Source organism: Oratosquilla oratoria, chromosome 12 (genome assembly GCF_046742065.1).
Source record: "Oratosquilla oratoria isolate Oo_2021 chromosome 12, ASM4674206v1, whole genome shotgun sequence".
In the NCBI taxonomy this organism is placed as follows: Eukaryota; Metazoa; Arthropoda; class Malacostraca; order Stomatopoda; family Squillidae; genus Oratosquilla; species Oratosquilla oratoria.
This window is the reverse complement of record NC_134788.1, coordinates 27,877,607-27,891,161: the sequence shown is the minus strand read 5'-3', so window position 1 is coordinate 27,891,161 and position 13,555 is coordinate 27,877,607. Positions and strand designations below refer to the sequence as shown.

Genomic DNA, 13,555 nt, shown 5'->3' with positions numbered 1-13,555 from the left:
ATGCATGAGGGGGACGGAGAGGGGGGTCGCCGATTTAATGAAGCGGCCTTGCTGTGTATGTGCTGTGTCTTGCGACACTGCTTCTGACCCAGGGCAGTGGACAAGGTGCAGGGATGACCCATCATCCAGGAGGTGCTAAGATAAGAGGGAGGGTGGAGGGGTGTGGAGTGTATTCAGGGATGGAATGGGTGGGAGTGATTTTATGCCTTGTCCTTTTTGGCTACCTCCCTTGTAAGGGGGAAAAAGCCTTGGTATATGTATGTATGTATTTACTTAGTTGTATCTTACGGGACGGGGAACTAGGCTTGTGGTGTCCCGTCTCTGTATCTTGCCATGTCTAATTTACTCTTTAAGTTCTTGTATGGTTTTTACACACACTATTGTTTCATCCAATTTATTCAAGACATCCACCAGTGTGGGGAAAGCTGTTTCTCTCTCTCTCTCTCTCTCTCTCTCTCTCTCTCTCTCTCTCTCTCTCTCTCTCTCTCTCTCTCTCTCTCTCTCCAGGTCTCTTCTATAACTCCTTTTTGCATTTCCTTCCATGTTGTCTTGTGTTTCTCTTATCCCAACTTAGTGAGTCTTCTCTATCGAGGACTTCTGTAGCTCTCATAATTTTGTATGCCAACAAGTCAACTCTTTCTCTTCTTTGTTCCAGAGTCGGTAATTCTAGCTTTGACAATCTTTCTTCATTGTATTGGGCCCATCTTCGTAGTTGCTCTCTGGATTCTCTCAATTTTCCTTATATTCATTTTAGTACTGGATGATGATAGTGTCACTGCGTACTCCAATTTAGGCCTTATCAGTGTGACTAGTATTTTCGCCAACAATTTTGTTGATATATTTGTCTCTTGTGATGATCATCCCCAGGTCTTTTTCAGATCCCACTTGTGTTACTTCCTTTTCACCTATTTTATATATATATATATACATACATACCTATACCAAAGCTTTTTCCCCCTTACAAGGGAGGTAGCCAAAAAGGAAAAGGCATAAAATCATTCCCACCCATTCCGTCCTTGAATACACTCCACACCCCTCCACCCTCCCTCTTATCTTAGCACCTCCTGGATGATGGGTCATCCCTGCACCTTGTCCACTGCCCTGGGTCAGAAGCAGTGTTGCAAGACACAGCACATCCACAGCAAGGCCGCCTCATTAAATCGGTGACCCCCCCTCTCTGTCCCCCTATTGCATAAAAGGAGAAGACGGGGAGAAATCCCTATGGGCTGCGTCAAATTTTGCTCACACACACTACCTCACCCCCCCATCCCCCCGCACATTCCACCTCATGCATCACAACATCATCCATATACAATCATTCTCCATTCACCCGTCTTCTGTCCTCTCCTGTCCTTCCTCAACAGACATTCCCCTCTTCCCCAAAGCCCCCTTCACCCCATCCATCCACCTCATCCTAGGACGTCCCCTCATGTTCACTCCCTCCACATCTGCCTTCCATACCTCTTTTACTAATCTTTCTTCACTCATTCTTTCCATGTGTCCAAACCATCCTAATACTCTTTCATCAACCCTATCTCCCAACTCCCTTTCCACCCCTGTTCTCCTCCTCACCTCCTCATGTCTCACTCTATCTAGCCTAGTAACCCCCATCATACTTCTCAGACACCTCATCTCAAACACATTCAAACTCCTCTCTTCCTCTCTTATGTTCCATGTTTCTGCCCCATACAGTGCTGTTGGCACAATCACTCCTTCAAACAGTCTCCTCTTAGCATCCATTCCCAAATGTCTATTCCTCATTACACACCTTCAACCCACCAAGGCATTTACTCACTTCTCTCAATCTACATTCTACCTCCACCTTCACTCCACCTTTTCCTGCCACATTTGCACCCAAGTATCTGAAACTATCCACTTCCTCCAGTCGCTCTCCCTTAATGCTCACTTCCAGCCTACTGCCACTTTCACCCCTTGTATATCTCATCACCTTACTTTTACCTACATGTATCTTTAGCTTTCTTCTATCACATACTCTCCCAAACTCTGTCACCAACTTCCTCAATCCCTCCACCGATCCTGCCACAAGGGCAGTGTCATCCGCAAACAACAGCTGGCTCACCTCCATCAGGTACTTCTATAATTGTCCTTTTTAAGGTTCTCTCCATGTCCTCTTGTGTTTCTCCTATCCCAGTTTAGTAAGTCTTCTCTGTCAAGGACTTCCATGCCTTTCATAATTCTCTAGATGGTCAACAAGTCACCTCTTTCTCGCCTCTGTTCCAGAGTTGGTAACTCCAATTTTAACAATGACAGTTTTGATAGTTCTGGGGCTATCATGGTAGCTGCTCTCTGGATTCTCTATTTTTTTTTTTTTTGTACTGGTTGACCACAGTGCCGCTGCGTAATCCAATTAGGCCATATCATTGTGACTAGCATTTTCTTTACCATTTCTTCATCCAAGTAGGTAAAAGCTACTTTTATTGCTCTTAGTAAGTTATAGGTTTCGCCGACAATTCTGTTGATATGTTTGTCAGGGGACATATCTTTTGTGATGATCACTCCCGGGTCTTTCTCAGATCCCTCTTTCTTTACTTCTTTTTCATCAATTTTATACATACATCATACATATACCAAAGGCTTTTTTCCCCTTACATGGGGGGTAGCCAAAAAGAAAAAGGCATAGAAACCACTCCCACTCATTCCATCCCTATCACACTCCCCTCCACCCTCTTCCTTCCCTCTTATCTTGGCACCTCATGGATGATTGGTCATCCCTGCATCCTGTCCACTGCCCTGGGTCAGAAGCAGTGTTGCAAGACACAGCACATCCACAACAAGGCCGCTTTATAAATTTGGCGACCCCTCCCCCTCTCTGTCCCCTCATGCATAAAAGGAGAAGACAAGGAGAAATCCCTTTGGGCTGCATCAAATTTTTTCTCATACATATTTCCTCACCCCCCCATCCCCCACCCACTCCCCCTCATGCATCACAGCATCATCCATACACAACCCTTCTCCATTCACCCCTATCTTCTGTCCTCTCCTGTCCTTCCTCAACAGACATTCCTCTCTTTTGTAATGCCCCTTTCACCCCATCCACCCCATCCTAGGGCGCCTCCTCATATTCACTCCTTCCACCTATGCCTTCCACACATCTTTTACTAATCTTTCTTCACTCGTTCTTTCCATGTGGCCAAACCATCCTAATACTCTTTCATCAACCCTATCTCCCAGCTCCCTTTCCCCCCCCTGTTCTCACTCTATCTAGCCTAGTAACCCCTATCATACTTCTCAGGCATTTCATCTCAAACACATTCAAACTCCTTCTCTCTTCCTCTCTAATGCTCCATGTTTCTGCCCCATACAGTGCCGTTGGCACAATCACTCCTTCATATAACCTCCTCTTAGCATCCATTCCCAAATGTCTATTTCTCATTACACTTTTTAATCCACCAAGGCATTTACTCGCTTCTCTCAATCTACATTCTACCTCCACCTTCACTCCTCCCTTTCCTGCCACATTCGCACCCAAGTATCTAAAACTATCCACTTCCTCCAGTCTCTCACCCCAAATGCTCACTTCCAGCCTGCTGTCACTCTCTCCCCTTGTACATCTCATCACCTTACTTTTACCCACATTTATCTTCAACTTCCTTCTTTCACACACTCTCCAACTCTTTTGCAAACTTCCTCAATTCCTCCTCTGATCCTGCTACAAGCGCAGTGTTGTCAGCAAACAACAACTGGTTTATTTCCCACTTTTCTCCTTTTTCTTTAACCATCTCCAACCCCTGACCCACTACCCTTGCATTCACCTCTCGCACCACCCCATCCATGTAAAGATTGAACAGCCAGGGTAACATAACGCATACCTGATGAAGTCCCACCTTTACCTCAAACCATTCACTCTCACCATTTCTAATCCTAACAAGCTCTACTACTCTCATAAAAACTCTTGACTGCTCTTAACAGCCTTCCTCCTATCCCATATATCTGCAGTACCTCCCACAGTGCTTTCCTGTCTACCATGTCATAAGCCTTTTCCAAATCCATAAAAGCCCAAAAAGCATCCTTACCTTTTCGTATGGCTCTCTCACATATCTGTCTTACCACAAAGATCTGATCTACATTACCGGTCCTAAAACCACACTGTTCCTCACCAATTACTCCCTCTGTTCCTCTCCTAATCCTCTCAATCAAGACCCTCCCATAAGCCTTCCTAACTACACTCAACAAGCTGATCCCTCTGAAACTACTACACTCACACTTGCCCCCCTTTCCCTTGTAAAGCGGAACTATACAGGCACTCCTCCAGTCCTCCGGCACTCTACCCTCTCTTAAACAAACATTAAATAACCTCACCAACCAGTCCACCATAACTGTACCTTCTTTCTTCAGACATTCTGCATGGTATCCATCCAACCCAGGTGCCTTACCTGCTCTCATCATCTTAAGAGCTGCTTTCACTTCATCTTTCCCTATTTCTCCTCCATTTTCCTCAATCATCACTCATTTTCTTAGCACTTCCCACTGCAACTACCTTTCTCTCCCCATCCTCCTTCACATTTAGCAACTCCCAAAAATACTCTGCCCACCTTCCTCTCACTGCCTTCTCCTCCATTATCATCTCTCCATCTGCACCTTGTACCTTTTCTTCTCTACTTGATTCGCCTCCTCTTCCTCTTTTAATTTCTTTCCAAAACATCTTTTTATTACTTTCAAAATTTTCTGTCATACTCTTACCCCATTTCACATCTGCTCTCCTCTTTGCTTTATCATATGCTTAACTTCCCTTCTCTTTACTTTGTACCTCTCATACGATTCCCTCATCCTAATTTGTAGCTAATCTATGAATGCCTGTTTCTTCTCTTCTACACCCTTCTTTGCTTCCTCATCCCACCACTCACTACCCTTCCTTCTATTTCCTCCCGTCCTCCTTGTTCCACACACCATCTTTGCACACCTTATGACTCCCTCCTTGAACAATCCCCATTCCTCCTCCACTCCTAGTTCTACTCTATCCTTCACTCCCTCCCACTCCTCTCTCAGCTTCTTATATTCAGTCTCCTTTTCTTTCTCATTTAAGCAGTTCACTCTAAGTACCTCCCTACCTTCTGCCCTTTTCCTCTTTCTCCACCTATTCTCCACTCTCAATTTACCTTCCACCAGAAAATGATCTGATATTCCCCCACTCTCTCCCCTTAGAACATGTACATCTTTAACTCTTCCTACCATACTCCTGGTCAGCACTATATAGTCCATTAACGCTCTATCTGCCACCCTTCCATCCACCACCCTCTCCCATGTGTACTTATGCTTGACTTTCTTCCTTAACACTGTATTTGCTATCATCAACTCTTTCAAGACACATCTCCACCATCAATTCTCCACTGATTTTTACCTGGAACTCGACACTTCCCAATCACTCCGTCTATTGATTCGTTTCCTACCCTAGCATTAAGGTCTTCCAATACAACTACATTGACATTTCTCCCTAATCCCTCTATGCACTCATTTATATCTACCCAAAAAACCTCCCTTTCCTCTACCAGGCCCATACGCACTTACAAAAACCCACATCTCCCTTCCCAGCTTCACCTTCATCCACATCAACCTTGAAGAAACCTCATTCTACTCCACTACATGCTTACTTATGGCTTCACCTTCATCCACATCAATCTTGATGAAAACTCCTTCCACTCCACTACACGTTTACTTATCTCTTCACTTACTAGTATAGCCACCCCTTCTCTCCCTCGTCCCCTCTTCACTCCTGAGTACCTCCCAGCTACATTCCCAAACTCGCACTCGCCCCTCCCTTTCATTTTACTTTCACTCAAAGCCAATACATCCATCTTTCTTCTCACAAACATATTGCCTATCTCTTTCCTTTTACTCTCATCTGTACCACATCCACGCACATTGAAAGACCCAAACCTTAGGGTACTGTTTGGAAATCTTCCAGACCCTCTCATGCCTTTATTTTTTTTTTAGGAATGTCCCCTGTGGGGCTACAGGTAGCAGGACTCCTAATCCCATCCCCTATCCCGTTTTGTGTCGCCTCTTATGACTCAAGCAAGAAAACTTGGTGGCAGCATTCTTTTCCCCCACCACAGGGTAGGTGAAAAAAGTAAATGACTATTCAAAGAAATGGTGCAGGACAGTAACAAGGGGTTGGGGGACAGCATAACGAGGGACAGTCGTAGTATTAAGGATTACAAAGGCAGAGCATGCCAACAGGAGATCTTTTGGTCCATATCTAGGTCGGACGCGAAAAAAATCATAATAATAATAAATTGATAAATAAAAACTAATAATGTAAATAAAAAGAATACATAAATAAATGCTTAGGTGTAGTTAAATAATAAACAAACAGGTAAATAGTAAATAATAATAAATTGACATGTAACTAATAATAAATGAGAATCAAACAGACAAATGGTAAAACAAAAACAAATAATATAAAATAAATTATAATCATTACCACATCTTGCTTAGGCATTTATCTAAATGATTCTTAAAACTTCAAATTGAACTACATTGCACTACCTGTGCAGGAAGTTTATTCCATTCATTAACTACACAGATGGCGAAGTTGTTTCTACCCACTTCCAAATTGAATCTATTTCCGGACAGTTTGAGACCATTGTTTCTTGTCTGATTCTCACTCAATGTAAAAAATTTGTCACTTTTGATGTTGTCAATTCCCTTTAGAATTTTAAAGACCTGTATCAAGTCACCTCTGAGTCTATGCTTTTTTAGGAAAAACAGATTCATATGTTTTAGTTGATTTTCATATGATTTATTTTTTATATTTGGAATATGTTTTGTGGCTCGCCTTTGTACTTTTTCCAGTCTGTCAATGTCTTTAATGAGATTCGGTGACCATATGGAAACAGCATATTCCAAATGTGGACAAACTAACTATTTATATAGCTTGTTAATGATTGATGGACTTTTGAAGTCAAAAGATCATACAATCAGTCCTAGAATCTTATTTGCTTTCTCAGAGGATGAAATGCACTGCTTGGATGATTTTAGATCGTTACTGATAATTACGCCAAGATCTTTTTCACTGTTCACTTTTGTTAACAAATTTCCAAATAACTTATAATCGTACGTACTGTTATTTTTACCTATGTGCATTACCTTGCATTTACTTGTGTTAAATTTCATTAGCCACTTTTCAGACCATTGCTGTAATTGATCTAAATCTTCTTTAATATCTAATTGGTTAAAGTGATCATTTGCCATTCTGCACAGTTTTGTATCATCAGCAAACTTGGAAACAGTAGATTTTAGTCCATGGTCTCTATCATTTATATATACTATGAATAGAAGTGGACCAAGAACTCTGAGGAACTCCACTGTGGAACTCAGTGGAGTTACTCCACTTGTAACATTTTTCCATCTAGAAGTTTTTCCATTTAAAACAAATCTCTGTTTCCAATCATTCAACCAATTACTAGTCCAACTTAATAGGCTACCACTTATTCCGTGTGAAGCTGACTTAGGAAGTAGTCTTTTGTGGGGGACGGTATCAAAAGCTTTTGCAAAGTCTAGATATATTAACCACTTCAGTACGGAACTTAAATCTCGCGGGCAGCAGCCAATGCCAGCCGTACGATGTGTCGTAATAATACTCGCATCATAAAATATAGTCACCGCTTATATCGATCGTTCTCTCTTTCACCCGCGAATTTTGAAAACCACAGATAATAGGATTCAGGTCACATTTGAGAGAATGTAAAAACACAGGGGCGACTACAATAAATATAATCAAGACGCCGATATGGCAGCGTCGCGAATCCACTTGCTCCTCATGACGCCTACGTGTGCGGCACCGTATGGAAGGGGTTAAATCTATATTGTTTCTTTTGTCATAACTCGAGATAACTGTGTTGTAGAATTTGAGTAAGTTAGTCAAGCAAGAACGTTTCCGTCTGAAACCATGCTGGCTATCATTTATCAAACAGTTACTTTCTAAATGATGTTCGATAGCATCTCTGATGATAGTTTCCATTATTTTTCCTATAATTGAAGTCAAACTTATAGGCCTATAGTTATTTGGTTTCTTTTTGTCACCTTTTTTGAATATGGGAGTAACGTTAGCTAGCTTCCATTCTCTTGGGACATCTCTGGATATGATGGATTTCTTGAAAATAATTTCTAATGGAACAACAATCTCATTTTTCATTTCCTTTAAGATTCTTGGATGCCAACTGTCAGGCTCTGGTGTTTTATTAACTTTGAGTTTCTCTATACACCTTTTAATCTTTTCTTTTGTTATATTTACCATAGTGAGTAAGTTTACCCTAGACTTTTCATAGGTTTCTGTTTGGAGTTCACTTTGAGGTGTTTCGTTTACAAATACAGAGCTAAAATAATTGTTTAAGATATTACACATTCCTTCATTTGAATGTTCAAGTTGACCGTCAGCATATAATAGTGGACCAATGTGATTCCTAACAACCTTTTTATCTCTAATGTAACTATAGAATTCTTTGGGATTCTCTTTGGATTTATCAGCGATGTTCATTTCGTATTGTCATTTTCTAATTCTATTGTCTTTTTTAAATCTCTGTATTGATACATAATTTTCATAGTCATTAGATGCACCTGAGCACTTATATTTCTTATAAGCCTGTCTCTTTTTAGCAATACTTTTTTCAATTTCTTTGTCGAGCCACTTTGGGCGAGCCTGATTTGGGGGACGTCTGTCCTTAAAAGGAATGTAAGTATGAATCATCTTAGTGAGCGTATTTTGAAATATTTCCCACATCTGATCTACAGGTCTTTCACTTTTGCCTCCCAATCTGTAAGCTGAAGCTCCTGACATAGTCTTATGAACTGAGCTTTACTGAAAATGGGTATATTAGAAACACAAGTTTTTAGGAGTTTGAATCTAACTAAGTTGTGATCGCTATTTGCAACAGTTTCACTGACTTCTACATCAGTTACCATGCTTTCGCAGCTAGTGATCAATAGATCGAGTAGGTTTTCATATCTTGTGGGCTCTTTTACATGCTGAATTAAGTAATTGTCACCAAGAAAAAAAAATCAATCAAGTGACTACCTACTGTATATAGCCATGTTCAAGGGTCATCCAATCAATGTCAGTAAAATTGAAATCACCCATTATCAATAAATCCCGGTTGCAGAAAATGTCATCATTTTTCAATGAGCAGAGTTTTCCTCTATCACAGACAAAATGATGTGTGGCTCTGGTCCATAGGGGCACTCCATATAGACCCTAAAGTATCAGCTGCATGCTACTTTGCCACAGTAACATGCAGCCGATACCCCATACGGGGTATCGGCTGCGTAGTTTCACTAATTCCTGCTTGATTTTTAGTTTCCCATTTACATATCTATAGAATAGTTTTTGTTGATCCTATTATATCATTCTCATAGTTACATTTTTCTTCCTTGCATATTTTTATGTATTTGTTCCTTTGGTTAACATATAATTGCCACTTTCTAGGTTTCCTGTCTTTTCTCCATCTCTTCCAAGCTTTATCTCTTCTATCTTTTGCTTCACTGCACCTTCTGTTAAACCAGCACTTTATGTACACATACATACATACATATACCAAGGCTTTTTCCCCCTTACAAGGGAGGTAGCCAAAAAGGAAAAGGCATAAAATCATTCCCACCCATTCCATCCCTGAATACACTCCACACCCCTCCACCCTCCCTCTTATCTTAGCACCTCCTGGATGACGGATCATCCCTGCACCTTGTCCACTGCCCTGGGTCAGAAGCAGTGTCGCAAGACAGCACATCCACAGCAAGGCCGCTTCATTAAATCGGCGACCCCCCCTCTCCGTCCCCCCATGCATAAAAGAAGACGGGGAGAAATCCCTTCGGGCTGCGTCAAATTTTTCTCACACATACTACCACACCCCCCATCCCCCCGCCCATTCCACCTCATGCATCACAACATCATCCATATACAACCATTCTCTATTCACCCCTGTCTTCTGTCCTCTCCCGTCCTTCCTCAACAGACATTCCCCTCTTCCCCAAAGCCCTCTTCACCTCATCCATCCACCTCCTCCTAGGACGTCCCCTCATGTTCACTCCCTCCACATCTGCCTTCCATACCTCTTTTACTAGTCTTTCTTCACTCATTCTTTCCATGTGTCCAAACCATCCTAATACTCTTTCATCAACCCTATCTCCCAACTCCCTTTCCACCCCTGTTCTTCTCCTCACCTCCTCATTTCTCACTCTATCTAGCCTAGTAACCCCCACCATACTTCTCAGACACCTCATCTCAAACACATTCAAACTCCTTCTCTCTTCCTCTCTTATGTTCCATGTTTCTGCCCCATACAGTGCTGTTGGCACAATCACTCCTTCATACAGTCTCCTCTTATCATCCATTGCCAAATGTCTATTCCTCATTACACTCTTCAACCCACCAAGGCATTTACTCGCTTCTCTCAATCTACATTCTACCTCCACCTTCACTCCACCTTTTCCTGCCACATTTGCACCCAAGTATCTAAAACTATCCACTTCCTCCAGTCGCTCTCCCTTAATGCTCACTTCCAGCCTACTGCCACTTTCACCCCTTGTATATCTCATCACCTTACTTTTACCTACATTTATCTTTAGCTTTCTTCTATCACATACTCTCCCAAACTCTGTCACCAACTTCCTCAATCCCTCCTCTGATCCTGCCACAAGCGCAGTGTCATCCACAAACAACAGCTGGCTCACCTCCCACTTTTCTCTAATTTCTTTAACCATCTCCAATCCCTGACCCACTACCCTTGCATTCACCTCTCGCACTACCCCATCCATGTATAAGTTGAACAGCCAGGGCGACATAACGCATCCTTGACGAAGTCCCACCTTTACCTCGAACCACTTACTCTCTCCATTTCTAATCCTGACACAAGCTCTACTACTCTCATAAAAACTCTTGACAGCTCCTAGAAGCTTTCCTCCTATCCCATATATCTGCATAACCTCCCACAGTGCCTTTCTGTCTACCCTATCCTAAGCCTTTTCCAGATCCATAAAAGCCCAAAAAACATCCTTCCCCTTTCCTATAGCTTTCTCACATATTTGTCTTACCACAAAGATCTGATCTACACAACCTCTACCCATCCTAAATCCACACTGTTCCTCACCAATTACTCCCTTTGTTCCTCTCCTAATCCTCTCAATCAAGATCATCCCATATGCCTTCCCAACTACACCAAACCGATCCCTCTGAAACTACTACATTCATACTTGTCCCTTTTTCCCTTGTAAAGTGGAACTATACAGGCACTCTACCCTCTCTCCAGCAAACATTAAATAACCTCACCAGCCAGTCCACCATCACTGTACCTCCTTTTTTTAGACATTCTGCATGGCATCCATCCAGACCAGGTGCCTTACCTGCTTTCATTATCTTAACAACTGCCTTCACTTCATCCTTCCTTATTTCTCCTCCATTTTCCTCACTCATCACGGTCATTTTCTTAGCATTTCCCACTGCAACTATCTTTCCCTCCCTATCCTCCTCACTTTCCTGTTTTTACTATGGTACAAATATGTGAGAAAGCTATAGGAAAAGGTAAGGATGTTTTTTGGGCTTTTATGGATCTGGAAAAGGCTTATGACAAGGTAGACTGGAAGGCACTGTGGGAGGTACTGCAGATATATGGGATAGGAGGAAAGCTGTTAAGAGCAGTCGAGTTTTTACGAGAGTAGTAGAGCTTGTGTTAGGATTAGAAATGGAGAGAGTGAGTGGTTTGAGGTAAAGGTGGGACTTCATCAGGGATGTGTTATGTCACCCTGGCTGTTCAATCTTTACATGGATGGGGTGGTGCGAGATGGTGAATGCAAGGGTAGTGGGTCAGGGATTGGAGATGATTAAAGAAATTGGAGAAAAGTGGGGGATGAACCAGTTGTTGTTTGCTGATGACACTGCGCTTGTAGCAGGATCAGAGGAGGGATTGAGGAAGTTAGTGAGAGAGTTTGAGAAGGTGTGTGAAAGAAGGAAGCTGAAGATAAATGTGGGTAAAAGTAAGGTGATGAGATGTACAAGGGGAGAGAGTGACAGCAGGCTGGAAGTGAGCATTAAGGGTGAAAGACTGGAGGAAATGGATAGTTTTAGATATTTGGGTGCGAATGTGGCAGGAAAGGGAGGAGTGGGGTGGAGGTAGAATGTAGATTGAGAGAAGCAAGTAAATGCCTTGGTGGATTGAAAAGTGTAATGAGAAATAGACATCTGGGAATGGATGATAAGAGGAGGTTATATGAAGGAATGATTGTGCCAACAGCATTGTACAGGGCAGAAACATGGAACATGAGAGAGGAAGAGAGAAGGAGTTTGAATGTGTTTGAGACGAAATGTCTGAGAAGTATGATGGGGGTTACTAGGCTAGATAGAGTGAGAAATGAGGAGATGAGGAGGAGAACAGGGGTGGAAAGGGAGCTGGGAGATAGGTTTGATGAAAGAGTATTGGGATGGTTTGGACACATGGAAAGAATGAGTGAAGAAAGATTAGTAAAAGAAGTGTGGAAGGAGTGAATATGAGGGGGCGTCCTAGGATGAGATGGATGGATGGGGTGAAAGGGGCATTACAAAAGAGAGGAATGTCTGTTGAGGAAGAATGGGAGAGGACAGAAGATAGAGGTGAATGGAGAGGGGTTATGTATAGATGATGCTATGATGCATGACGGGGAGTGGGTGGAGGGATGGGTGATGAGGAAGTATGCATGAGAAAAATTTGACGCAGCCTGAAGGGATTTCTCCCTGTCTTCTCCTTTTCTGCATGAGGGGACAGAGAGGGGGGGTCGCCGAATTTATGAAGGGGCCTTGCTATGGATGTTCTGTGTCTTGCGACACTGCTTCTGACCCAGGGCAGTGGATAGGATGCAGGGATGACCCATCATCCAGGAGTTGCCAACATAAGAGGGAGGGAGGAGGGTGGAGGGGAGTGGAATTTATAGGAAATGGAATGGGTGGGAGTGGTTTCTATGCCTTTTTCTTTTTGGTTACCCTCCATGTAGGGGGAAAAAGCCTTTGGTATATGTATGCACATATTTCTCCTCTCCTTCTTTATAAATCTTCATCAGAATCATCCATTTTTCTTCCACTTGTGGTTCCTCTTTGCAGAATTTTTCCCATTTCTCTTTAAGAAAAAAAATTCTTAAGTTTCTCAAAGTCTGTTTTGCCATACATCAGCCTACCCTTTCTGGGTTTCTCTTTTTTCTTTATATACATTTTCTCCTCTAATTCTAACTCGACTACGGTCACTCTTCGCAATTGGTGTCTTATACTCAATTTTATATACTATTTCAGGTTGTGATATGAATATCAAATCTAGTCTTGATGGTTCATCATTATTTCTAAATCTATTTAGAAATATTCACATGCGTGTGTGGGGGTGCTATACTCACAGATATTTTCCACATATTCTCATTCACGGATTTCCGCACATTCACATTCTCGGATAATCGTGTAAGTGTCTCGGGCAAAAAGTGCCGTACAATTTAGCCCAGTGGTTCTCGACCTCAAAGCCTGGAGGTGTTCCTCCTCGTCTTTTCTATTTTCCACGTGAGAGGACAGGCGGGGTGGGTAGTTGACTAA

General features: G+C 42.3%; 1 protein-coding gene and 1 long non-coding RNA gene across 4 annotated transcripts in view; one reads left to right on the top strand and one right to left on the bottom strand.

Moving 5' to 3' along the window:
* Positions 1 to 13,555, bottom strand: part of LOC143031163 (uncharacterized) — a 57,144-nt gene that overhangs the window by 1,083 nt on the left and 42,506 nt on the right. The window lies entirely within an intron of this gene.
* The window catches only part of LOC143031150 (uncharacterized), a 34,097-nt gene that overhangs the window by 12,360 nt on the left and 8,182 nt on the right, over positions 1 to 13,555 (top strand). Inside the window, exon 1 of one of the 3 annotated variants that reach the window (XM_076194646.1) lies at positions 5,953 to 6,075. The exons of the other annotated variants lie outside the window; for them this stretch is intronic. The gene's annotated coding sequence lies outside the window, so the exon portion shown is untranslated. Of the gene's footprint in view, positions 1 to 5,952; positions 6,076 to 13,555 lie in introns of those variants that run through there. 3 annotated transcript variants of the gene reach the window in all.